This window comes from Scyliorhinus torazame, chromosome 5 (assembly GCF_047496885.1).
Source record: "Scyliorhinus torazame isolate Kashiwa2021f chromosome 5, sScyTor2.1, whole genome shotgun sequence".
In the NCBI taxonomy this organism is placed as follows: Eukaryota; Metazoa; Chordata; class Chondrichthyes; order Carcharhiniformes; family Scyliorhinidae; genus Scyliorhinus; species Scyliorhinus torazame.
In genome coordinates, this window is record NC_092711.1 from 244,836,186 (window position 1) to 244,862,938 (window position 26,753).

Genomic DNA, 26,753 nt, shown 5'->3' on the forward strand with positions numbered 1-26,753 from the left:
GGGAGGTCAGGGAGTGTGGTGGGGGGGGAGGTCAGGGAGTGTGGTGGTGGGGGGGGGGGGGGGGGGGGGGGGGGAACCTGGCAGAATTTCTCAGGTTAGAAAAAATAAAGTTCGCCTTGAGGGATTCTGTGGAGGGGTTTGCCCGGAGGTGGCAGCCGTTTATTGATATCTTCGAGAAAAGTTAAGATGGAGGGGGAGGGAGGGATAGAATGAGGAGGCAGGGGAAGTGGGCAGTGGGTTGGTGGGGTATTTTGTTGAGTTTGTTCACATTGCTGGTTTGATTTCATTTGTGAGTATGTTTGTTGTGTGAATATATAAATGCCTCAACAAAATATTGTTTTTAAAAAAAAAAAACTTTTCAGAGAACCAGTTGAATGTCAAGGGAAGGTGTTGCGATGGTCATTGTCTGGCACTTGTTTGGAGCAACTTTATTTACCAATTCAACCAGTCTGAATTTGTTCAGATCTTTCTGCATGCGGACACAGACTGCTCAACATGTGAGGAGTTGTGAATGGAACTGAACACTGCAGAACCTTATGATGGAAGGAAGGCTATTGATGACGCTTTTGAAAATAGTTGGGCCTAGGACCGTGCTCTGAGGGATTCTTGCAGGGGTGTCCTGGAGCTGCACTGAGTGGCTTCCAGCAACTACAACCATCCTCCTTTGTGCTAAGTATGATTCCAGCCAGTGGAGACTTTCCCCCGATTCCCAGTGACTTCAGTTTTGCTCGGGCTCCTTGAAGTCACACTTGGTCAAATGCTGCCGTGATGTCAAGAGAAGTCTCACTTGCTTCAGTTCTGGAATTCAGCTCCTTTATTCATGTTTTGATTGAGTACGTAATGAGCTCTGGAGCCTAGAGGTCCTGGCAGAACTCCAACTGAGCCTCAGTGAACATGTTATTGCGTGATAGTACTTTCAATGACATCTCCATCACTTGGCTGTAGAGAATAGTCTGATGGGGCAATACTCAGCGAAATTGGATTTGTCCTTTATTGTATAACTCCTTGGTTCTGTATTGTGTGTCAATCAGGTCAAGGGTGGGTATTCCTATTAGCGATGGCAGAACCCAGCTGATTGGTGCAAACGGCTGAGACATTTGCAATTATCTTCAGTCAGAAGTGCCAAATGGATGATATACCTTGGCCTCCTCCTGAGCAGAAGGCAGTCTTCAGCAAATTCAATTCACACTGCACCATATCAAAAAATGGCTGAATGCTCTGGATACAGCCATAGCTATTTCCCCTGATAACATCCAGCTGCAATGTGGAAAACTTGTGCTCCAGAACTAGCTGTGCCTCGAACAAAGCTGTTCCAGTACAGCTCCAACACTTGCATATATTCAATATATCCTGTCCACAAAAAACAGACCAAATCTAAGCCAGCCAATTACTGCCCCTCAATTTACTTTCAGATATCAACAAAGTGATGGAAGGTGTCACCAAGAGTATTATTAAGCAGCACTTACTCCGCATTGACCTGCTCACTGATACTCTGTTTGAGTTCTGCCATAGCTGGCTCCAGGCCTCATTACATATATGGTCAAAGGAGCTGAATTCCAGAGCTGAACAAGAGAGATGGCCCTTAACATCAACGCATAATTATACTCAGTGTGACATCAAGGGGCACTGGTAAATTAAAGTCAGTGGGAATCGATAGAAAGGTTCACACTGGCTGGAGTCATGCCTAGCACAAAGGAGGACACTGCTTGTAATTATTGGAGACAGATAATCTTGGCCTCAGTGCATCACTTCAGGCTATTGCCCTAGGCCCAACCATCTATTGGCCATGATAAATTGCCCCTTAGTATCCAAAGGTTAGGTGGATTATAGGGATGGGGCGGGAGAGTGACCCTGGTGGGGTGCTCTTTCAGAGGGTCAGTGCAAACCCGATGGGCTGAATGGTCTCCTTCTCCACTGCAGGGATTCTGTGGTTCTATGATATTCAGGGGCATTACAAATGCTAACTCTGCCACACTATCAACATTCGGGGTGTGCGGCGGGGTGTCAGCGTTTATTATTGACCAGAAATCTAACTGGACCTGCCATATAAATATCGTGGCTGCAAGAGCAGGTCATAGCTTGGGTATTCAATACTGCATGACACACGCATCTCTTTACTTCCCAGATCCATTCTACTGTTTGTATGGCACAAGTAAAAAGTGTGCTGTCATACTCCACTTGCCTTGATTAATGCTGCACCAGCAACGCTCACCATCCAGGGCAAAGCAGCCTGTGTGATTGGTACCTCATCAGTCACCTTAAGAACATAAGCACACAAGTTAAGAGGACACTCCGGATTGTGCATAGCTTGGTCATTAACTTGACGTCATTACACTTACACACTCTTCTTTCAGTCTTTTTCCTGCTTGATTTATTTTCTGTAACTACAAATTGAGAAAATAGAAATCTTCCTATTAAGAGCTTCCATCTCACTGAGTAGACTTTTATCAATCCACGGCCAACATCCTGCTCTGAAAACTCTGCCCACATTTTGACAGCTGTGACAAATTTCCCCACAGCGGCTGAGACAATCCACAGCATTCTAAAACAATCAAGAACATTTTAAACAAAACAACCCATTACATTATAAAAGAAAAAGTAAATTCTCCCAATGTTAACAGATTCTATAAATACTTTGGATCTAGATCTGCAGCTTTGCCAAAACCTAATCAGTTCTTCTTGGGTCATGCTTGATTATAGAGTTATAGAACATTGAAATGAGAAAGGTTCATGAATTGACGATGGATAATGCACAACTTTTGTGAAGGAGAGTATAATACCTCCTCTGTTTAAGATTCCTCATTATAACAAGTGCCCTCTGGATTAAAAATATTTAAGTTTTAAAATGGTATCTATTTTTTCCAGTTCTTTTTGATTAACCTGGGTTTCACTGTCCCATAAGACAGCTAAAAGCTAATCTGCTCTCAAGGCTTTGCGAATGGCATTAGTGAAATAAGGATTGGGAATTATTTGACCACCGTTGTCTTTGTCTACACAGATCATGAGCTCGGTATGTTATCAATGTACTGCAGAAATTAATTGTTTTGATTGTACTGTTTTTCAATCTTCTCATATTCTCTCCTGAAGACGCTATTAAAATTGGGATAGAGATCAGTAATTATTGGCAGCTTTCATACACACCTTGCTGATATTGTTATTCTTTGTATATGAGATCAGGTAGTGTTCACAAGCTGTTTGTTTTTTTCATTAGCTATTTGTTTGTTGGAGGGACTTATAGCCGAACCTGTTTCTGTCCTTAACATTATTTGCATTCTTGCACTTTGCAGAAGATGTTACTATATGGTAATTAAGAGCAGATGCCATGAATGATTTTTCTTTTTCTTCTCTCTACCATTGAGATGGAGAAATGAGTGGTTGCTATAATCCACATGGGTCTTACCCGGTATGGATGATCCACTACCCCGTGGAGCTTGCAGAATACGAGCTTCCCCAATAAGGGACGGGAGACCCTTAACTAAATCAATGTTCCTTTGTATAAATAGCGTATAGAGTCGGCTAGTCAGGCACTACGGGATAGAGACGATCCACTACCCCATGGAGCTTGTAGAATAGAAGATCCCCCGATGGGACGGGAGACCCTTAACCCTTAACTAAGTCAATGTGCCTTTGGGTCGGGCACCGACTAAAGAAGGTCCGTAGGGAACTACTGGAGCTGTGTATATAGTTAACATTTCAATAAAAGTAAGTTTTTGTTTTTCTCTACAATTCGGTGTGGTCTCCTTTTGTTGCTCCTTATAAAAGTGGTATTATCTCCAGCCATGGGGCGATTCAGGAAAGGATAAATTTGAAAGCAGTAAGAAATGTCAAGGTTGTAAAACAGAGTACTGATATGCATAAAAATAACCAGAGTGGGTCAGGAAGAGACCGAAAGCATAACAGTGCATTAGAGACTAAGGAGACATTAGGGAAAAACAGAATAAAGGTACAGACAAAGAATTCACAAAGCACTTGTAACGAAACAGCTAGAAAGAACATCTCTTGTTAAGAGGAAGAAGGAGGCCTATGTGAAGATGAAGTGTGAAGTTTCGGTTGGGGCGATGGATAGTTACAAGGTAGCGAGGAAGGATCTAAAGAGAGAGCTAAGACGAGCAAGGAGGGGACATGAGAAGTATTTGGCAGGAAGGATCAAGGAAAACCCAAAAGCTTTCTATAGGTATGTCAGGAATAAGCGAATGACTAGGGAAAGAGTAGGACCAGTCAAGGACAGGGATGGGAAATTGTGTGTGGAGTCTGAAGAGATAGGCGAGATACTAAATGAATATTTTTCGTCAGTATTCACTCAGGAAAAAGATAATGTTGTGGAGGAGAATGCTGAGCCCCAGGCTAATAGAATAGATGGCATTGAGGTACGTAGGGAAGAGGTGTTGGCAATTCTGGACAGGCTGAAAATAGATAAGTCCCCGGGACCTGATGGGATTTATCCTAGGATTCTATGGGAGGCCAGGGAAGAGATTGCTGGACCTTTGGCTTTGATTTTTATGTCATCATTGGCTACAGGAATAGTGCCAGAGGACTGGAGGACAGCAAATGTGGTCCCTTTGTTCAAAAAGGGGAGCAGAGACAACCCCGGCAACTATAGACCGGTGAGCCTCACGTCTGTAGTAGGTAAAGTCTTGGCGGGGATTATAAGAGACAAGATTTATAATCATCTAGATAGGAATAATATGATCAGGGATAGTCAGCATGGCTTTGTGAAGGGTAGGTCATGCCTCACAAACCTTATTGAGTTCTTTGAGAAGGTGACTGAACAGGTAGACGAGGGTAGAGCAGTTGATGTGGTGTATATGGATTTCAGCAAAGCGTTTGATAAGATTCCCCACGGTAGGCTATTGCAGAAAATACGGAGGCTGGGGATTGAGGGTGATTTAGAGATGTGGATCAGAAATTGGCTAGCTGAAAGAAGACAGAGGGTGGTGGTTGATGGGAAATGTTCAGAATGGAGTACAGTCACAAGTGGAGTACCACAAGGATCTGTTCTGGGGCCGTTGCTGTTTGTCATTTTTATCAATGACCTAGAGGAAGGCGCAGAAGGGTGGGTGAGTAAATTTGCAGACGATACTAAAGTCGGTGGTGTTGTCGATAGTGTGGAAGGATGTAGCAGGTTACAGAGGGATATAGATAAGCTGCAGAGCTGGGCTGAGAGGTGGCAAATGGAGTTTAATGTAGAGAAGTGTGAGGTGATTCACTTTGGAAGGAATAACAGGAATGCGGAATATTTGGCTAATGGTAAAGTTCTTGAAAGTGTGGATGAGCAGAGGGATCTAGGTGTCCATGTACATAGATCCCTGAAAGTTGCCACCCAGGTTGATAGGGTTGTGAAGAAGGCCTATGGAGTGTTGGCCTTTATTGGTAGAGGGATTGAGTTCCGGAGTCAGGAGGTCATGTTGCAGCTGTACAGAACTCTGGTACGGCCGCATTTGGAGTATTGCGTACAGTTCTGGTCACCGCATTATAGGAAGGACGTGGAGGCTTTGGAGCGGGTGCAGAGGAGATTTACCAGGATGTTGCCTGGTATGGAGGGAAAATCTTATGAGGAAAGGCTGATGGACTTGAGGTTGTTTTCGTTGGAGAGAAGAAGGTTAAGAGGAGACTTAATAGAGGCATACAAAATGATCAGGGGGTTAGATAGGGTGGACAGTGAGAGCCTTCTCCCGCGGATGGAAATGGCTGGCACGAGGGGACATAGCTTTAAACTGAGGGGTAATAGATATAGGACAGAGGTCAGAGGTAGGTTCTTTACGCAAAGAGTAGTGAGGCCGTGGAATGCCCTACCTGCTACAGTAGTGAACTCGCCAACATTGAGGGCATTTAAAAGTTTATTGCATAAACATATGGATGATAATGGCATAGTGTAGGTTAGATGGCTTTTGTTTCGGTGCAACATCGTGGGCCGAAGGGCCTGTACTGCGCTGTATTGTTCTATGTTCTATGTTCTAAAGGAATAGAATCAGTTAGAAATAAATGAGTTTGAATAAAAGCTGTTTATGAGACAAGATTGCAGAGTGACCAACCTTGGGAATGACAAGATTATTGACTTTTAGAAGAAATAGGCAAAATGGTAACAAAGGCTGGTGTGTGGGTAGCACGGATAAAGGATTGGATAAAGGCAGTTGAGTGAAAGGACCTTTACTCAGGAAGTCAGCAAAATCATTACAATGGAGCTAAGAAACAGCAAGGGGCAGGAAATGCTGATGGGAGCAGTTTAACAGCCTTGAAAGATTAATTGTGGTGTTGGGCATAATATCAATAAGAAAATTAGAGGTGCTTGTAACAAGGGTAATAGAGTAATTATGAGTTATTTTGATCTTCAAATAGACTGGACATACAAAATTTGTAGTGTGGAGGAGGCGTTCATGGAATTTATGCAAGACCATTTTCTTCATCAGTATGTTAAGGAACCAACTCGGGAATAGACTACTTTCAATATGGTATTGTGCAATGAAAAAGGGTTAATTAACAAGCTTGTAGTAAAGAAGCCTGGGGGGGGGGGGGGGAGGAGGGGGAGACAATGATCAGCTTGAGCTTTATATTGAGTTTGAAAGCGATTTAGTTAGTTCAGAATTAGTTCTTGAGTGTAAGCAAAGCAAACCGTATGGGTGTGATTTAACGGGAAAAAAGTCCCGTTATGGGCACGTTTAGTGGGGTGTTTCTCGGTGTCGTGACCCCACTATCAAATGGGACTCTTTTTATTGGCCTCGGCAATGAATGTCCCGCCGAGGCTGCGCATACCTTCATTTCCTGCACTGACAGCTCGGTGCAAGAAGAGATCGGGGTGACATTTTAAAATGCTGTCTCGATCTCTCGACCCCCCCCACCCCCAACACCCCAATTGACCTGTTAGGGGCTCTTCATACGCCCCTCACCACATCTAAGGGCAGAGCATACCCTGGCAGTGCCCCAGCCAGCCTGATAGTGCCACCTGGGCATCCTGGCGGGGCCCTGGTAGAAATTCTTGTTAGATCTTGCGATTCTTGTTAGATCTTGCGAGTTGTTCCGCACGTTGCAAATCTCATGAGAGGCTTCTCGTGAGATTCAATGGGCTCATCGCCTCACCGAGTCGGGCACGACAAGGACGCAGGTCTGAGGGATAATCTGGCTGATAGATTGAGAAACTAGTTTAAAAGCAGTGACAGTAGATAAGCAGTGATAAACATTTAAATAATTAATTCATAATTTGAAATTAAGATGTATTCCCTTAAGGAGTAAAAACTCCACAAGGAAAGTAAATCAACTGTGGCTAACAAGACAAGTTAATGATGGTATCAGGTTAAATTAAGTGGCTTCTATTGGTGCCGAAATGAATAGTAAGTCTGAGGGTTGGGAGAATTTTAGAATTCAACCAAGAATTGATTTAAAAAAAAGAGAATGAGAATAAACTTGCAAGATGCATGAAATAGATGATCAAAATTTATATTATGTAAAAAGAAGAGATTAGTAAAAGGAAGCATGGGTCTTTTAGATACAGAGGCAGGAGAAATTATAATAGGGAATAAGGAATTGGCAGAGAGATTAAACAAATATTGGTGTGGAAGAAGTCACAAAAATTGAATAACGGGGAAGCAAGGGCTTAATTTGAATGAGGGAGAAATCAGTTTTTGTAAAATAAAAAGTGCTGAAGCAATTAATGGGACTAAAGGTCAACATTACCCTAGACCTGATGGCTCACATTCTAGGGTTTTAAAATACGCCGATAGTGAATCCATGAACTTTCCAGAATTCCCTAGTTTGTAGAATGCTTCCAGTAGATTGGAAACCAGCAGACAAAATTCCACTATTTAAGAAAGGAGGAAGATAGAAATGATGGAACTATAGGCCAGTTAACCCGACATCACTTGTAGGGGAAAAGTGAGAAACTGTTATTAGAGATAGGTAACAGGGGAAATCTTAATATGGTTGAGCAGAGTCGACAGGGATTTATGAAAGAGAAATCATGTTTGGTAAATATATTAGTTTTTTAAAAATTGGTAACTGGCAGAGTAGTTGAGGGGAAAATGGCGGACATTGTGCATTTGGATTTTCAAAATGTTCTGTTAAGGTGCCACTAAATAAAGTAAAGTCGCCACAGTCCCAGATGACGATAGGCTCCCCTTTGAGGGGGAGAACTGACTGGTGGTGATTTAACCTGAGGATCACCACACCATTCAATATATTGTCCCAATTGAAGCTTCTGGTATTGGGTGCAACATCTTGCATCAAATAAAGAGTAGTTAACAAACCGAAAAGAGCATGGAATAAATGGGTATTTTTTAGGTTGGCAGGCTGCAACTTGTGGGGTACCACAATGATCAGTAAAATATTACATGGGAATGTAAACTGTGAGAAGGACACAATGAGGTTACAAAGGGATATCAACAGGTTAAGTGAAGAAGTGTGAAGTTATCCACTTTGGAAGGAAAAGGAGCATACATTTTAAATGGTGAGAGACTGGGAAAATGTTGAAATTCAGACGGACCGAGGTGTTCTTATACACAAAACACATAGGTGCACTAAACAATTAGGAACACAACTGCTATGTTAGCTTTATTACAAAGGGATTGGAATATGAGAGTAAAGATGTTTTAGAACAATATTATGCAAGACCTGGTGTCTTGTGTATACCTTTGGTCTCCTTTCATAAGAAAATATATATTTGCCTCATAGTTTTGTTAGACTGATTCCTGGGACGGGTACATTGTCCAAGGATAAGAGAGTGAATTGACTGGACCTATATATCCTAGAGTTTAGAAGAATGAGAATTGATCTCATTGAAACATTAAGTGGCCTGATGAGACTGATGCTGGGAGGATGTTTGCCATCCTTGGGGAATATAGGACTCCTGGTGGTGGCATGTAGGAGGAGTTTGTGCACTAGATAGCTCCCACCAGTGTACTTGACCTTTGGCCGTTTTTGCCTGGTTCCCGGGATTTTTTGGTGGAAAACTCTTCCCATAAGAGGGATCCTACTGTGGAAGTATGTCAAAAAATGCTACAACTAAGACGTCTGTGGGTGAAAATTCTTCAACTGACTCGGTGGTTCCGCATGGCACCTCGGCAGGGAAGATGGCAGTGGTTACTCTGGCGGTTGCGGCAGCCCCGATCACGAACTGAGGTACTGGATGCTAAATTTGAAATGCAGTTTGAAAAGTATTTTGAGAGGCAGTGGAGAGTGATGTTCGATACTCTCCATAAATTGATTGACGAGGCACTGGGTCCTGTCTGAAAGTTTGGAGAGGACTTTAGAAGCTATGAAGGAGCATGGTGAGTTGTTGAAGGAGGTGGGGACAGCTTTGTTGAGGCACAGTGACCAAATTGCCTCACTGAAGGCTGAGATCTTGATGGTGGTAGAGAAGAATAAGAATCTGAGGGCGAAGGTGGGTGACCTGGAAAATCGGTCGAGAAGACAAAACCTCAGGGTTGTGGGGTAGCCGGAGAATGTAGAGGGTTTGAATCCAACAGTCTACTTTTTTTGCAGATGTTCGGTAAGATGGTGGGTGTTGTACAGGCAAAGACTCCACGAGAGGCCAGGCTGACCAGGTACAACTCGCTTTATACCACACTAGCACAATAATCACACCTCTCCACTCCCTGCAGGGTCTCCTTCCAGGTCGGGGTCGGGGTTTATATTCTGTGGGGAGCTGGGCTCACTAGTCACCTGCACCTGGACCGCATAGGAGACCAACCGAGTCGCGTGAAGGACTGTCCCAGGGATCCATGTGGCTCCGACCCCGAAGTTCCGCACATAAACACATCACCCATCGTGAAGGTGCGTGCTCGTGGGAGGTTATGGGAGGCCGTCTTGGAGCGGTCCTGCCGCTGATGGACCCTTGCTCCAATGTCGGGAAGGACGAGGGGGACACGTCTGGAGTTGGCACCTCATGAGTAACTCTGCCGCCGCAATGCCAGTTGTGGCGTGAGGCGTTGTACGATAACTGAACAGGAATCTTGCCAACCGCGTTAGGGCAGCACGGTAGCATTGTGGATAGCACAATTGCTTCACAGCTCCATGGTCCCAGGTTCGATTTCGGCTTGGGTCACTGTCTGTGCGGAGTCTGCACATCCTCACCGGGTGTGCGTGGGTTTCCTCCGGGTGCTCCAGTTTCCTCCCACAGTCCAAAGATGTGCAGGTTAGGTGGATTGGCCATGATAAATTGCCCTTAGTGTCCAAAATTGCCCTTCGTGTTGGGTGGTGTTACTGTGTTATGGGGACAGAATGGAGGTGTTGACCTTGGGTAGGGTGCTCTTTGCAAGAGCCGGTGCAGACTCGATGGGCCGAATGGCCTCCTTCTGCACTGTAAATTCTATGATATCTATGTTTCTCACGACCATGAGATCATCTTTTTCATGGCCGTCTTGAACGTTTGTACTGCTCGTTCGGCTCGTCCATTGGAGGCTGGGTGGTACGGGGCCATATGTACGTGCCTGGTGCCATTTGCGGCCATGAACGAAGCAAACTCCTGACACATGAATGCCGTTTCATTGTTGGACACCAGGACCTCAAGCAGCCCGTGTGGGCTAAAAATAGCTTTCAGTTTGTCTGTTGTTGCTCGAGTGGTCGCTGTGGGGACCTGGTATACTTGCAATCACTTCGAGTGGACGAACACTACTATAAGGAATGTGGCCCCCCCTGAAACGTGCCGGCAAAGTCGATATGTACACAAGACCAAGGCTTCCCGGGCCACTCCCAGGGATTCATCGGGGCTGCCAGTGGGCCTTCTGGTGCTCCTGGCATGGGATGCAACTTCGGGCCACCCACTCAATCTTGGCATCCAGTCCGGGCGACCAAACGTAACTGCGGGCCAACATTTTCATCTTGCCACCCCGAGGTGCCTGTTATGGAGATCTTTCAGCAGGAGCGTGCTTCGCCGCATCCCCCACAGGAATACACTATGTTTGATGCTCATCTCGGGTAGCTTGGCAGCATAGGCCCGCAGCCTGTCTGGTATCACCCTTATGTTGGGCCCTGTATTGGACCATAATGACGGACCCTCGACAACTCGGTCTGCGTCCATTCTCTGATATAAGCTGCCGTTGCAGGCAGTATCAATGAAATGGAGGGCAGCTATCACCACCATGGCGCAAAAGCTATAGGTCGCTTCAAGTCGTCGGGCATGCAGTGTGCCAGGACCGCCCTGATGCAGTATAGTGAGGCGTTGCATGTGAGGAGCAGGGCCTTGTCTGGGTCGAAATGGGTAAGTAATTCCTCCGACGAGAGCCGCTGCTTCACCTCGCAAAACTCTTTTTCTGGTGTGGGGGGGGCCCAGTTCCACTTTTCTGTCCCTTAGTGATTTTACATAGATTATATAGAACATACAGTGCAGAAGGAGGCCATTCGGCCCATCGAGTCTGCACCGACCCACATTAAGCCCTCACTTCCACACTATCCCAGCAACCCATTAACCCCTCCCAACCCTTATGGACACTACGGGCAATTTAGCATGGCCAATCCACCTAACCTAGTTGGTGAAGCGGACTGAGCAGTGTGGCCAACCGGGTTATGAACATCCCATAATACTTCACCAGGCCGAGGAAGGAGCGGAGTTCTGTTTGGTCGCAAGGGATGTGGCCTGGCAAATCGGCTGCACCTTTTCCTCCACTGGATGGAGGTCTCTGCTATCCACCCAGTAGCCGAGATACATGACATCCGACACATGAAAAACGCACTTCTCCCTCCGTAGGCGGACCCTGGCCTGAGCAAACCGCTCGAGGACCTCGATAAGATTCTCCACGTGTTCCCGGTGATGAGAACATCGTCCAGGTAGACGGTCACCCTTGGCAACCCTCGCAAGATGTTCTCCATTACCCTCTGGAATATTGCTCAAGCCGAGGAGATTCCGAATGGCAACCATGTATATTCGTAAAATCCTCGATGGATATTGATTGTCACGTACTTTCTGGATCTTGGCTTGAGCACCAGCTGCAAGTACGTGTGGCTCATGTCCAGTTTGGTGAACGTTTTATTCCCACTGAGCCAGACATAGAGATCCTCGCTCTGAGGGACCGGGTAATGGTCAAGGCAGGACACCTGGTTCACTGTCATTTTGTAGTCCACACACAACCGCACTGACACGCCCGGCTTCAACATGGGACCACTGGTACGGCCCAATGGGCATAGTGGACAGGGCGAATAATCCCCAACTGCTCCAAACGGTCCAATTCCTGGTCCAACTTGGTGCGAAGTGCATACGGCACAAGCCCAGCACGGAAACACTGGGGATTGGCGTGTTCCTCCACATTTATTGTGCCCATAGCACCTTTAATGATCTCGAGACCTTTGGCGGAAACAGACAGGAACTTGGACAGCACTTCATCTGGCCCACGGGGGTACATCTGGCACAAACGCTGCCATTCCTAACGTAGGTGGTGCAGCCAATCGCGCCCTAATAGGCTGGGCCGGTTGCCTTGGACTACCACCAATCTCTCATTTGGGCACGCGTCTCTCTCTCTCATTTGGGCACGCGTCTCTCTCTCTCATTCGGGCACGCGTCTCTCTCTCATTCGGGCACGCGTCTCTCTCATTCGTGCACGCGTCTCTCTCTCATTCGGGCACGCGTCTCTCTCTCATTCGGGCACGCGTCTCTCTCTCATTCGGGCACGCGTCTCTCTCTCATTCGGGCACGCGTCTCTCTCTCATTCGGGCACGCGTCTCTCTCTCATTCGGGCACGCGTCTCTCTCTCATTCGGGCACGCGTCTCTCTCTCATTCGGGCACGCGTCTCTCTCTCATTCGGGCACGCGTCTCTCTCTCATTCGGGCACGCGTCTCTCATTCGGGCACGCGTCTCTCTCTCATTCGGGCACGCGTCTCTCTCTCATTCGGGCACGCGTCTCTCTCTCATTCGGGCACGCGTCTCTCTCATTCGGGCACGCGTCTCTCTCTCATTCGGGCACGCGTCTCTCTCTCATTCGGGCACGCGTCTCTCTCTCATTCGGGCACGCGTCTCTCTCTCATTCGGGCACGCGTCTCTCTCTCATTCGGGCACGCGTCTCTCTCTCATTCGGGCACGCGTCTCTCTCTCATTCGGGCACGCGTCTCTCATTCGGGCACGCGTCTCTCTCTCATTCGGGCACGCGTCTCTCTCTCATTCGGGCACGCGTCTCTCTCTCATTCGGGCACGCGTCTCTCTCTCATTCGGGCACGCGTCTCTCTCTCATTCGGGCACGCGTCTCTCTCTCATTCGGGCACGCGTCTCTCTCTCATTCGGGCACGCGTCTCTCTCTCATTCGGGCACGCGTCTCTCTCTCATTCGGGCACGCGTCTCTCTCTCATTCGGGCACGCGTCTCTCTCTCATTCGGGCACGCGTCTCTCTCTCATTCGGGCACGCGTCTCTCTCTCATTCGGGCACGCGTCTCTCTCTCATTCGGGCACGCGTCTCTCTCTCATTCGGGCACGCGTCTCTCTCTCATTCGGGCACGCGTCTCTCTCTCATTCGGGCACGCGTCTCTCTCTCATTCGGGCACGCGTCTCTCTCTCATTCGGGCACGCGTCTCTCTCTCATTCGGGCACGCGTCTCTCTCTCATTCGGGCACGCGTCTCTCTCTCATTCGGGCACGCGTCTCTCTCTCATTCGGGCACGCGTCTCTCTCTCATTCGGGCACGCGTCTCTCTCTCATTCGGGCACGCGTCTCTCTCTCATTCGGGCACGCGTCTCTCTCTCATTCGGGCACGCGTCTCTCTCTCATTCGGGCACGCGTCTCTCTCTCATTCGGGCACGCGTCTCTCTCTCATTCGGGCACGCGTCTCTCTCTCATTCGGGCACGCGTCTCTCTCTCATTCGGGCACGCGTCTCTCTCTCATTCGGGCACGCGTCTCTCTCTCATTCGGGCACGCGTCTCTCTCTCATTCGGGCACGCGTCTCTCTCTCATTCGGGCACGCGTCTCTCTCTCATTCGGGCACGCGTCTCTCTCTCATTCGGGCACGCGTCTCTCTCTCATTCGGGCACGCGTCTCTCTCTCATTCGGGCACGCGTCTCTCTCTCATTCGGGCACGCGTCTCTCTCTCATTCGGGCACGCGTCTCTCTCTCATTCGGGCACGCGTCTCTCTCTCATTCGGGCACGCGTCTCTCTCTCATTCGGGCACGCGTCTCTCTCTCATTCGGGCACGCGTCTCTCTCTCATTCGGGCACGCGTCTCTCTCTCATTCGGGCACGCGTCTCTCTCTCATTCGGGCACGCGTCTCTCTCTCATTCGGGCACGCGTCTCTCTCTCATTCGGGCACGCGTCTCTCTCTCATTCGGGCACGCGTCTCTCTCTCATTCGGGCACGCGTCTCTCTCTCATTCGGGCACGCGTCTCTCTCTCATTCGGGCACGCGTCTCTCTCTCATTCGGGCACGCGTCTCTCTCTCATTCGGGCACGCGTCTCTCTCTCATTCGGGCACGCGTCTCTCTCTCATTCGGGCACGCGTCTCTCTCTCATTCGGGCACGCGTCTCTCTCTCATTCGGGCACGCGTCTCTCTCTCATTCGGGCACGCGTCTCTCTCTCATTCGGGCACGCGTCTCTCTCTCATTCGGGCACGCGTCTCTCTCTCATTCGGGCACGCGTCTCTCTCTCATTCGGGCACGCGTCTCTCTCTCATTCGGGCACGCGTCTCTCTCTCATTCGGGCACGCGTCTCTCTCTCATTCGGGCACGCGTCTCTCTCTCATTCGGGCACGCGTCTCTCTCTCATTCGGGCACGCGTCTCTCTCTCATTCGGGCACGCGTCTCTCTCTCATTCGGGCACGCGTCTCTCTCTCATTCGGGCACGCGTCTCTCTCTCATTCGGGCACGCGTCTCTCTCTCATTCGGGCACGCGTCTCTCTCTCATTCGGGCACGCGTCTCTCTCTCATTCGGGCACGCGTCTCTCTCTCATTCGGGCACGCGTCTCTCTCTCATTCGGGCACGCGTCTCTCTCTCATTCGGGCACGCGTCTCTCTCTCATTCGGGCACGCGTCTCTCTCTCTCTCTCATTCGGGCACGCGTCTCTCTCTCTCTCTCATTCGCGCACGCGTCTCTCTCTCTCTCTCATTCGCGCACGCGTCTCTCTCTCTCTCTCATTCGCGCACGCGTCTCTCTCTCTCTCTCATTCGCGCACGCGTCTCTCTCTCTCTCTCATTCGCGCACGCGTCTCTCTCTCTCTCTCATTCGCGCACGCGTCTCTCTCTCTCTCTCATTCGCGCACGCGTCTCTCTCTCTCTCTCATTCGCGCACGCGTCTCTCTCTCTCTCTCATTCGCGCACGCGTCTCTCTCTCTCTCTCATTCGCGCACGCGTCTCTCTCTCTCTCTCATTCGCGCACGCGTCTCTCTCTCTCTCTCATTCGCGCACGCGTCTCTCTCTCTCTCTCATTCGCGCACGCGTCTCTCTCTCTCTCTCATTCGCGCACGCGTCTCTCTCTCTCTCTCATTCGCGCACGCGTCTCTCTCTCTCTCTCATTCGCGCACGCGTCTCTCTCTCTCTCTCATTCGCGCACGCGTCTCTCTCTCTCTCTCATTCGCGCACGCGTCTCTCTCTCTCTCTCATTCGCGCACGCGTCTCTCTCTCTCTCTCATTCGCGCACGCGTCTCTCTCTCTCTCTCATTCGCGCACGCGTCTCTCTCTCTCTCTCATTCGCGCACGCGTCTCTCTCTCTCTCTCATTCGCGCACGCGTCTCTCTCTCTCTCTCTCATTCGCGCACGCGTCTCTCTCTCTCATTCGCGCACACGTCTCTCTCTCTCATTCGCGCACGCGTCCCCCTCGCCTTCGCGTCCCCCTCGCCTTCGCGTCCCCCTCGCCTTCGCGTCCCCCTCGCCTTCGCGTCCCCCTCGCCTTCGCGTCCCCCTCGCCTTCGCGTCCCCCTCGCCTTCGCGTCCCCCTCGCCTTCGCGTCCCCCTCGCCTTCGCGTCCCCCTCGCCTTCGCGTCCCCCTCGCCTTCGCGTCCCCCTCGCCTTCGCGTCCCCCTCGCCTTCGCGTCCCCCTCGCCTTCGCGTCCCCCTCGCCTTCGCGTCCCCCTCGCCTTCGCGTCCCCCTCGCCTTCGCGTCCCCCTCGCCTTCGCGTCCCCCTCGCCTTCGCGTCCCCCTCGCCTTCGCGTCCCCCTCGCCTTCGCGTCCCCCTCGCCTTCGCGTCCCCCTCGCCTTCGCGTCCCCCTCGCCTTCGCGTCCCCCTCGCCTTCGCGTCCCCCTCGCCTTCGCGTCCCCCTCGCCTTCGCGTCCCCCTCGCCTTCGCGTCCCCCTCGCCTTCGCGTCCCCCTCGCCTTCGCGTCCCCCTCGCCTTCGCGTCCCCCTCGCCTTCGCGTCCCCCTCGCCTTCGCGTCCCCCTCGCCTTCGCGTCCCCCTCGCCTTCGCGTCCCCCTCGCCTTCGCGTCCCCCTCGCCTTCGCGTCCCCCTCGCCTTCGCGTCCCCCTCGCCTTCGCGTCCCCCTCGCCTTCGCGTCCCCCTCGCCTTCGCGTCCCCCTCGCCTTCGCGTCCCCCTCGCCTTCGCGTCCCCCTCGCCTTCGCGTCCCCCTCCCCCTCCGGCAGTGCACAGGCCCGGTGCCCAGCCTCCTGATGTCAGCGCGCTAGCCAAGAACTGAATCCTCCTGACGTTAGCATGCTGTCCCAGGACCAAATTCCTTTTTAAAAACGGCAAGAACAGAAGTTTTTAGAGAGAGCAGGTCACGCACCCGGCATGTACTCTGATGTCACGCTTTGGCCGCTAAATCCTGGAGGGGAGATTCCTCCATTTTGTAGCTGCCAGCAAGCAAGCAACAGGTGTGTGTGAAGAACTGAAGATGGATCAATTTGTAATAAGGAAGAGAAGGCCAGAGACACAAACAGGCGAGGATCTCACAATCAAATCTCCTGGAGAGAGCTTGGGACACTCCTCGGCAAGACAAAGCAGTGCTGGTGTGAGCTCCAACGACTAGGGTGAACAGCCCATTAAGAAGAAGCTGAAATTGAAAACAATGCAGTATAAAGATGATTTTTTGAGGTGTGACTTTGTTAATTGTGCCAGTGCAAATAAGGATGTAAAGACCATGGGTGTTATGTGCAAGGAAGTACTGGAAAATGAAAGATTAAACCCTCAACTTCAAAAGCATTTTGAAGACAAACCTCTTGATTTTTTTCAAAGGATGCAGCGAGAACTTAAATCGTCAGCTGAAGCCCTTAGCAGAAATGTAACATTGAATGACAGAGCAAGTGAGATCATGAGGGCCAAGCAGGCTCACTTGTCGCATTAAAGGCACGCAAAAAAGTCAGTCGCGAAGTTCAGGCAGCATGGGTCACTGAGGTCAGTCGGTGTGGGTTGCGATGTTTGACTGCCGGCGTGGGTCCCGAAGGTTGGCCGGTTGGTAAAAATGGGTCCTGGGTAAAATAAGCCTAAATTTCCATTTGTGCTTCAGAACCTGTTTGCTTGGTGATTACTTTTGCGACTCAAGAGTTGTTTTTGGCTCACGGGCCTTCTGCAGTTGTTGTTCATCATCTGTGTACTTAAGAATTTATTTGGCATTGTAATACTTGTGTAGTTCATATTTGCACAATAAAAAATTGGGTGTAGGTTAGTGCAGTTCAGCTATCACTTGCTGCTGAAGTAGTTCGTAATTTGCGACCTGGGACCTTGTGCTTCCTCATCATCTTTTAATTCATTCATAAAGGAGCAAATAAATTGTCATCGTACAGTAGGTACAGAATTGGTGGTTATAAGCAGAGGATGTATCCAGGGATATCAAAACATAAATGTTAGATGTATGAGCTACAAATTTCATCATGTGCTCATTGATTTTTTTTTAAATTTACCAATTTGTTTTGCAGGTTTGTTTGAGGCAAAAATCAGCAATGTATATAAGACCGAGATGAACTATTAGAGCTGCATCAAGCAGCCAATTCAATACAGAAGAGCCAGGGAGTTTTTCCTGAGACCTGGGGCTAATAGTTATCCCTCAACCTACAGCAACAAAATAAACAGATTATCTAGTCATTACCACATTGCTGTTTGTTGGCTTCTCTGTTTTCCTGCATTACAAAAATGACCACCTTTGAAAAAGAGAACTTTGTCGCCGTCAAGAATGTTGGGATATTCTGTGGTTGTTGGGATATTCTGTGGTTATGAGAGATGCTGCAGAAAGTATGTCCTTTCTTTCCAGACTACATGTTGGCAAGTGTGTGGAATAGTTTTTTTAATATAAATTTAGAGTACCCAATTTGTTTTTTTCCAATTAAGGGGCAATTTAACGTGGCCAATCCACCTACCCTACGCATTTTTGGGTTGTGGGGGCGAAACCCACGCAAACACTGGGAGAATGTGCAAACTCCACACGGACAGTGACCCAGGGCCGGATGGAACCTGGGACCTTGGTGCCGTGAGGCAGCAGTGCTAACCACTGCGCCACCGTGCTGCTCAAGTGTGTAGATTATTTGAAGATATCAATGAAAGTTCATTATATGAAGTGATGCAACCGAGATATTTAAATTTATAGAAAAAAGTTTTGGGTCAGGATGGTTTTTAAAGACTTCCGGGTGCGGCAATGACCAGCTGAGTCGCACGTTTCGGCACCTCCCGTTGGAACGGACTTTTGGGCTCTTAATAGGAGGCCCAACGGCAATTTAAACGGCCAAAAACACTGTGCGGTAAACTAGAAGGGAATCCCCCCGGACACGCATGGAAAAAGGAGAGGATAGCGGCCGGATTGCAGAAGATCCTCTGGAGCAGCGGCAAGGAAGGGAAGCTCGAAGCAAGATGGTGTCGGAAGGTGGCCGTTTGCTATGGAGCCCGGAGCAACAAGAGTTCCTGCGGCGCTGTGTGGAAGAGCTGAAGAAGGAGTTGAAGAAGGAAGTGTTGGCCCCGATATTACAGGCGATTGAAGGGCTAAAGGAGGAGCAGAGGACCCAGGAGCTGGAGCTTCGGGTCGTGAAGGCAAAGACTGCTGAAAACGAAGATGAAATACGGCCTGGTGATGAAGGCAGAGACGCATGAGGCACAGCACAAAAGGTGTGTGGAGAGGTTGGAAGCACTGGAGAATAATTCGAGGAGGAAGAATTTAAGAGTCCTGAGTCTCCCCGAAGGCGCGGAAGGGCCGGACGTCGGGACATATGTGAGCACGATGCTTCACTCGCTAATGGGATCGGAGGCCCCAACGGGCCCTTTGGAGGTGGAGGGAGCCTATCGAGTTCTGGCGCGAAGACCAAAGGCTGGAGAAATACCTCGAGCTATAGTGGTGAGGTTTCTCCGCTACAATGACAGAGAGACGGTCCTCAGATGGGCGAAGAAAACTCGGAGCTGTAGGTGGGAGAACGCGGTGATCCGCGTATACCAGGATTGGAGTGCGGAGGTGGCGAGAAGGAGGGCATGTTTCAATCGGGCTAAGGCGGTGCTTCACAAAAAGAAGGTTCAATTTGGAATGTTGCAACCGGCGAGACTGTGGATCACACACCAAGGGAAGCACCACTACTTTGAGACGGCAGAAGAGACGTGGACATTCATTGTGGATGAGAAGCTGGAATAGTCTGGCGAGAGAAAGCTTCTGGGACAAAGTGGTGGGGTGATTGTGGGGCGAGGAAGGGGAAGGGGGGGGGATGATTTTTCAATTTGTTAATTCTGTGATCTTGTAACTTTTCTCTCTTCCCCCATGTTGGGGGGGGGGGGGGAACTGTGGCGCCGGTGGGACGGAAAGGGGAAGGAGAAGGGAAATGCGCCATTAGGGGCGGGGCCGAGTGGGAAACGCGGGCTTTGCTCCCGCGCTATGGTAATTATGGCGGGAACAGGGACGCAGGAAGGAGGGGGCCTCGCACAGTGGGGGCCGAGGGCAAGGGGGGAAGCCGAGGTCAGCCAGAGTTCGCTGACTTCTGGGAGCAATGTGGGGGGTGCAACTACGCTAGAGGGGGATCTAGCGGAGGTGGGGGGGGGGTTAACTGGGTTGCTATTGCTAAGGAGAAGGGGGAGCTGTTATGGGATGGGGTGGTCGAGACGGGGGGCACCGTCGGTGGGACATACAGGTACGTGGGAACCGGGTGAGGAGCTGGGTTAAAAAAGGGGATGGCTAGTCGACAAGGGGGGGGGGGTAGGGGGGTAAAGAGCCCCCCAACCCGGCTGATCACGTGGAACGTGAGAGGGCTGAACGGGCCAATTAAAAGGGCATGGGTACTCGCACACCGAAAGAAATTAAAGGCAGATGTGGTTATGTTGCAGGAGACGCACCTGAAACTGATAGACCAGGTCAGACTACGTAAAGGATGGGTGGGGCAGGTGTTTCATTCGGGTTTAGATGCAAAGAATAGGGGGGTGGCTATCTTAGTGGGGAAACGGGTACTGTTTGAGGCAAAGACCATAGTGGGGGTAGATATGTGATGGTGAGTGGCAGATTGCAAGGGGAGGCGGTGGTTCTGGTGAACGTATACGCCCCGAACTGGGATGATGCAAATTTTATGAGGCGTATGTTGGGGCGTATCCCGGACCTGGAGGCGGGAAGGTTGGTAATGGGGGGAGACTTCAATACGGTGCTTGATCCAGGGCTGGACCGGTCGAGGTCCAGGACCGGTAGGAGGCCGGCAGCTGCCAGTGTGCTCGAGGACTTCATGGAGCAGATGGGAGGAGTAGACCCCTGGAGATTTATTAGGCCTAGGAGTAAGGTGTTCTCATTTTTCTCCCATGTTCACAAGGTATATTCACGGATAGACTTTTTTGTCTTGGGAAGGGCACTGATTCCGAAGGTGACAGGGACTGAGTATACGGCCATAGCCATTTCGGACCACGCTCCACATTGGGTAGACCTGGAGGTAGGAGAGGAAAAAGAACAGCACCCACTCTGGAGAATGGATATGGGCTTATTGGCGGATGAGGGGGTATGTCTAAGGGTGAGGGGGTGTATCGAAAGGTACTTGGAGCTTGATGACAACGGAGAGGTTCAGGTGGGAGTGGTCTGGGAGGCGTTGAAGGCGGTGGTCAGAGGGGAACTGATATCCATAAGGGCACATAAAGGGAAGCAAGAGGGTAAAGAAAGGGAGCGATTGTTGAGAGAACTTCTGAGGGTGGACAGGCAATATGCAGAGGCACCGGAGGAGGGATTGTACAGGGAAAGACAAAGGTTACATGTGGAATTTGACCTGCTTACCACTGGTAAGGCAGAGCCACAGTGGAGGAGGGCACAGGGTGTACAGTATGAGTATGGAGAGACGGCGAGTCGGCTACTGGCCCACCAATTGAGGAAGAGGGGAGCGGCGAGGGAGATAGGTGGGGTGAGAGATGAGGAGGGAGAGATGGAACGGGGAGTGGAGAGAGTGAACGGGGTGTTCAAGGCATTCTATGAGAGGCTATATAAGGCTCAGCCCTCGGAAGGGAAGGAGGGAATGATGTGTTTCCTGGATCAGCTGGAATTCCCGAAGGTGGAGGAGCAGGAGAGGGCAGGACTGGGAGCACAGATTGAGATGGAGGAGGTGGTAAAGGGGATTGGGAGCATGCAGGCGGGGAAGGCCCCGGGACCGGATGGATTCCCGGTGGAATTTTATAGGAAATATATGGACCTACTGGCCCCACTTTTGCCGAGAACCTTTAATGAGGCCAGGGAAAGGGGGATGTTGCCCCCGACTATGTCGGAGGCGACGATATCGCTACTTTTGAAGAAGGAAAAAGACCCACTGCAGTGTGGGTCCTACAGGCCCATTTCCCTTTTAAACGTAGATGCTAAGCTCCTGGCCAAGGTGATGGCGACGAGGATAGAGGACTGTGTCCCGGGGGTGGTCCACGAGGATCAAACTCGGTTCGTTGAGGGGAGACAGCTGAACACGAACATACGGAGGCTGCTGGGGTGATAATGATGCCCCCACCAGAGGGGGAGGCGGAGATAGTGGTGGCGATGGACGCCGAGAAAGAATTCGACAGAGTGGAGTGGGACTATCTGTGGGAAGTGTTGAGGAGATTTGGTTTTGGAGAAGGGTTTATTGGATGGGTACAGCTGCTATATAGGGCCCCGGTGGCAAGTGTGGTCACGAACAGGCAGAGGTCTGACTACTTCCGTCTTTATAGAGGGACGAGGCAGGGGTGTCCCCTGTCCCCGTTACTGTTTGCATTGGCAATTGAGCCCCTGGCCATAGTACTGAGGGGCTCCAGGAAGTGGAGGTGAGTACTCCGGGGAGGAGAAGAACACCGGGTATCATTGTATGCAGATGATTTATTGCTGTATGTTGCGGACCCAGTGGAGGGGATGCCTGAGATAATGCAGACACTCAGGGAGTTTGGGGAATTCTCGGGGTACAAATTGAATATGGGGAAGAGTGAGTTGTTTGTGGTGCATCCGGGGGAGCAGAGCAGGGGAATAGATGATTTACCGCTGAGGAAGGTAACAAGAGATTTCCGGTACTTAGGGATTCAGATAGCCAGGAGTTGGGGAACCTTACATAGGCTTAACCTAACACGATTGGTGGAACAGATGGAGGAGGATTTTAAGCGATGGGACATGGTGCCCCTGTCACTGGTGGGTAGGGTGCAGGCGGTCAAAATGGTAGTCCTCCCGAGATTCCTTTTTGTGTTTCAGTGCCTCCCGGTGATGGTCACGAAGGCTTTTTTCAAGAAAATCGAGAAAAGTGTCATGAGTTTTGTGTGGGCTGGGAAAACCCCGAGCGTGAGGAGGGGGTTTTTGCAGCGTAGCAGGGCCAGGGGGGGGACTGGCACTACCGAGCTTAAGTGAGTATTACTGGGCCGCCAATATCTCAATGGTGTGTAAGTGGATGGGAGAAGGGGAGGGAGCGGCGTGGAAGAGATTGGAGATGGCGTCCTGCAAAGGAACCAGCCTACAAGCACTGGCGACGGCGCCGTTGCCGTTCTCCCCGAAGAAATACACCACAAGTCCAGTGGTGGTGGCAACACTGAAAATTTGGGGGCAGTGGAGACGGCATAGGGGAAGGACGGGAGCCTCGGTGCGGTCCCTGATAAGAAATAATCATAGGTTTGTCCCGGGGAGAATAGATGGGGGATTTGGAGCATGGCAGAGAGCTGGGATTGTGCAACTGAGAGATCTGTTCTTAGACGGGATGTTTGCGAGTCTGGGAGCGCTGACGGAAAAATATGGGTTGCCCCAAGGGAATGCATTTCGGTACATGCAACTGAGGGCTTTTGCGAGGCAACAGGTGAGGGAATTCCCGACGCAGGAGATTCAGGATAGAGTGATCTCGGGGACATGGGTGGGGGATGGTAGGGTATCGGATATATACAGGGAAATGAGGGACGAGGGGGCGATCATGGTGGATGAGCTGAAGGGAAAATGGGAAGAAGAGCTGGGGGAAGAGATTGAAGAGGGGCTGTGGGCAGATGCCCTACGTAGGGTAAACTCTTCGTCCTCGTGCACCAGGCTAAGCCTGATACAATTCCAGGTTTTGCACAGGGCGCATATGAGCTCGGGTGGGTCCTCAGGGGTGTTTTTGTATAGATATTTGTACTTGGTTATGTATATTGGATTGTTTGATTTTATTATCTGGGAGAGTTATTTTTGTTATGGCAGTTGCCATTTAGTTTACATATTATTTATTTACTTGTTAAAAACGGTCACTGTTATATATATATTGTTTTATGGTTGTAAAAAGGGAAAACCCTTTGTATTGTTTTGTTTGGCTGAAAAATTTGAATAAAATATATTTTTTTAAAAAAAGGATAGTTTTTAAAAGCCTGTAGCTCTGCAGATGCACATGGTTTTAAGAATACAATGAACTTTCAGAAATTACAAGTTTGCGCATTATTGGACGAAATAGGAGCAAAAGTCAATCATACAGCCACTCTAGCCTGCTCTGCCATTCAAAATGATTATGGCTGATCTTCTTCAACTCCACTTTTGCTTCCGCTCCCCATATTTAGTAATTCTCTGAGAGATCAAAAATCTATGTAGCCTAGCCTTGAACATACTCAACGATGGAACATCCGCAATCCACTGGTGTAGCGGAGTTGGCCAGGAACGCAAGTCCTGACAATCTTTGGAAGTTTCCACACATGCATGGACTGGGACTGGGTTGCATTTGTGTAATTCCAAATTTTAAGCACTTTGAGCCTTGGATGGGCCCAGCGCAGATATGTAAAAAGAAAACTGTGCAAGAAGCTAGGTGATGTGACCCAGACACAGTGCATCATATCGGGGAAGATCCCAGGCAGGGGAGATGGAGAGGTCCCAAGTCCCAGGCAGGGAACAGGGAGAGTTTAAGTTGAGAAGAAAGAGCAGAGAAAGAGGCCGCAAACATAAAAGGGCCAGGGTTGGCAGAATTTGTGAGGAGGGCTCAGGAAAAACCCTGAAGATATTCGAAGGCAGCAGAAGGTTAGTGACTGTGGGCTATTGGAGTGAATGTACCACTTTTGAGCAGCAGTAGTCTGCTTGGCGTGGCTGAAGATCTGAAATTATGTTGGTGGGTTGGTGCCTGAGTACAGTATTGGGAATGCAAGGGAACAAGATAAAGTCTCAGGAGACGAGATTGAAAACCTGAGAAGCGGGCTGTTTTTGAGGCTGTCCAAGTTGTAGCAACCTTTGGAGAGAATTACAAAGTGATATCTTTGAAGCTGAAGACTGAAAACCCTTGTGAGAAAGCTGGGTTCAACGGGAATAGTTGACTCAATGTTATTGATGTATGGGTGGGTTGTTGAGAAATCCGTGGAATCCGTCTCGGTCACATTTACTATTTGTGCAGTGTGGTGTGTTCGACCACACCTTTCCTGTTAATTCACTTGTACCTCCTATTAACCCTGACTGTAAATAGCTGAGGACCTCATACAACTCTTAACGGCAATCCACTAATTACAGCCTGCCGACTCACAAATGCCTTGCCTATTCCTATAGCTCTGCTTCCTGTCCACTAACCAATCTTCCATCAATAATAGATTTCAACATTTATTTGACTGGTATCAGGCTAACTCGCCTGGAGCTCCCCTTTTTCTTTCTCCCTCAGTTTTTGAATAGCTGTGTTATATTCTGCTGGGACCATTCTAGAATCTAGGGAATTCTGAAATGTCGGAACCAGTGGATCCATTATCTCTGCAGCTACCTCTTTTAGAATCCAACGATGTAGGGATTCGGTCCTGAGGATTTATTGGCCACTTGAGTTTCTCTCCTATAAATTTTCTGATATTAATTACTTGAAGTCCCTTTTGTTTTGGACTGGAGTATGTTGCTCTTAGACTTGATATGGAATTCAATTGGATTATCACTTTTCCTCGAGGATTTTGTACTGAGAAATTAATAATTAACATTGCCTCATTGCACAGTGTTAGATCTAAAATAGGTGTATTGTTAGCTGGTTCAAGAACACGTTGCTGAAAGAAGCTGAGTTGATTTCACAATGTATTTGTTTTCAGTGCTGAGTTTCCAAAGTGCTGGCATTTCATATTAAGTCTGTGCGTTGTTATCACACCCTGGGCTAGTGCACGGTCAGTTCCAGCCCCACTTCACCCAGAGTCGCAACACAATTGAAATTAACAAATAATTCTTGGAAAAACACCCGAAGGCTTTGGCACTTGGCTGCCGAATAACTACAGTCACCAGGTTTGTAAAGTAAACATAATTAATTTTTAAATTAATAATAGCTAGAATTAAATATACGGAAAATACAGCTGGTTAACTGTTATCTAATTCCTAACCCGCTTCACACAAGGCAGACAAACCAGAGAAAAGATGAGCGTAAAATAATGATGAAAGTATAAGGATGTGTCTTTGTTGCAGATGGTTGTCTTCTAGCACACCTTCCTTTAGTCTAAGCTTTCAGTTCGAGGTTTCTGCTTTCAATCTGTAATGGTTTTCACTCTAGATTCATCCAGGTTCTCTGTAGGTTCAGATATATAACAGCTATGCAGTTTTTCTGGAGAAAGAGACTCTAAACTCCTTCTCTGAATGTCCAGGACCTGACTCTTCTTTCCTGGGTTCTCTGACAACCATCCCACTCGATTAGGGCTCAATCACCGCCTGTTGCTGAGCAGAATATGGCCCTTTGCCAATTCATTGGCTACCAGCCAACCAATCGAATTGAATCCCTCTGATATCTCGGGTGCCAAAAAGTCTGAGTTCTACTGTTCAAAAGCCAGCACAGTGTACTATTTTGTAAGTTTCTCACTTCCTCTGCTCGACTTAAAGGTATATATGGCCATTAAACATCCATGGATCAAAATGATAACGGCAAAATAAAAGAAATGGTAAATAAGGGAATGGCCCTTAAAGCGTGCAGTGATTCTGTTTACAATTGGAAGATTTGCAAAATCATCTATTGTATTCGATGGGCTGCATTGCGCTTGACATTTGATTGATGTAATTGTAACTTGAAAATCCTTTAGACTTTTCAAGGTGTTCAGTATTTTATGAACATGTGCCTAATTTGAAATGAGGTTGTACCTCAAAAGGTTTCAGCTGATCCTGCATCTCTGATGGTAAAAGCAAGGAAGACTTGCATTTAAATAGCACTTCTCTCAAACTTGGAACATCCCAAAGGGCTGTGGTGATTGTCCCTTTAATGGCAACCCTTTAGGGGCAACATAGCAGAGTAAGGGTCACCTGGCCTGGGTGATCAATTGGTAGGGTTGAATCACCCCATGGTGATAGAGGTTTCTAGGCAGAGACATTTTGGGAGTTAGCTACAGCCAAGCGGCTGCTGTACAATTCTTATATGTAAAGATGCACTTTCACAGACTTCATTAGTGAACGCAAAGGTATTTGCTTGTGAAGAGTACTCTAATGTTGTAATGTAGGAAAGGTGGCAGGGCAATTTGCACACTGCAAGTTCCACAAACAGCAATATGATAACCAAATTATCTGCTTTTGTGATGCTGATTGAGGGTTAAATATTGGCCAGGACACCAGGGA

General features: G+C 49.1%; 1 protein-coding gene across 6 annotated transcripts in view; it reads left to right on the plus strand.

The window, feature by feature from the left end:
* Positions 1-26,753, plus strand: part of LOC140420998 (group XIIA secretory phospholipase A2-like) — a 227,093-nt gene that overhangs the window by 108,343 nt on the left and 91,997 nt on the right. The window contains exon 2 of one of the 6 annotated variants that reach the window (XM_072505244.1): positions 9,472-9,533. The exons of the other annotated variants lie outside the window; for them this stretch is intronic. The gene's annotated coding sequence lies outside the window, so the exon portion shown is untranslated. The remainder of the gene's footprint in view (positions 1-9,471; positions 9,534-26,753) is intronic. 6 annotated transcript variants of the gene reach the window in all.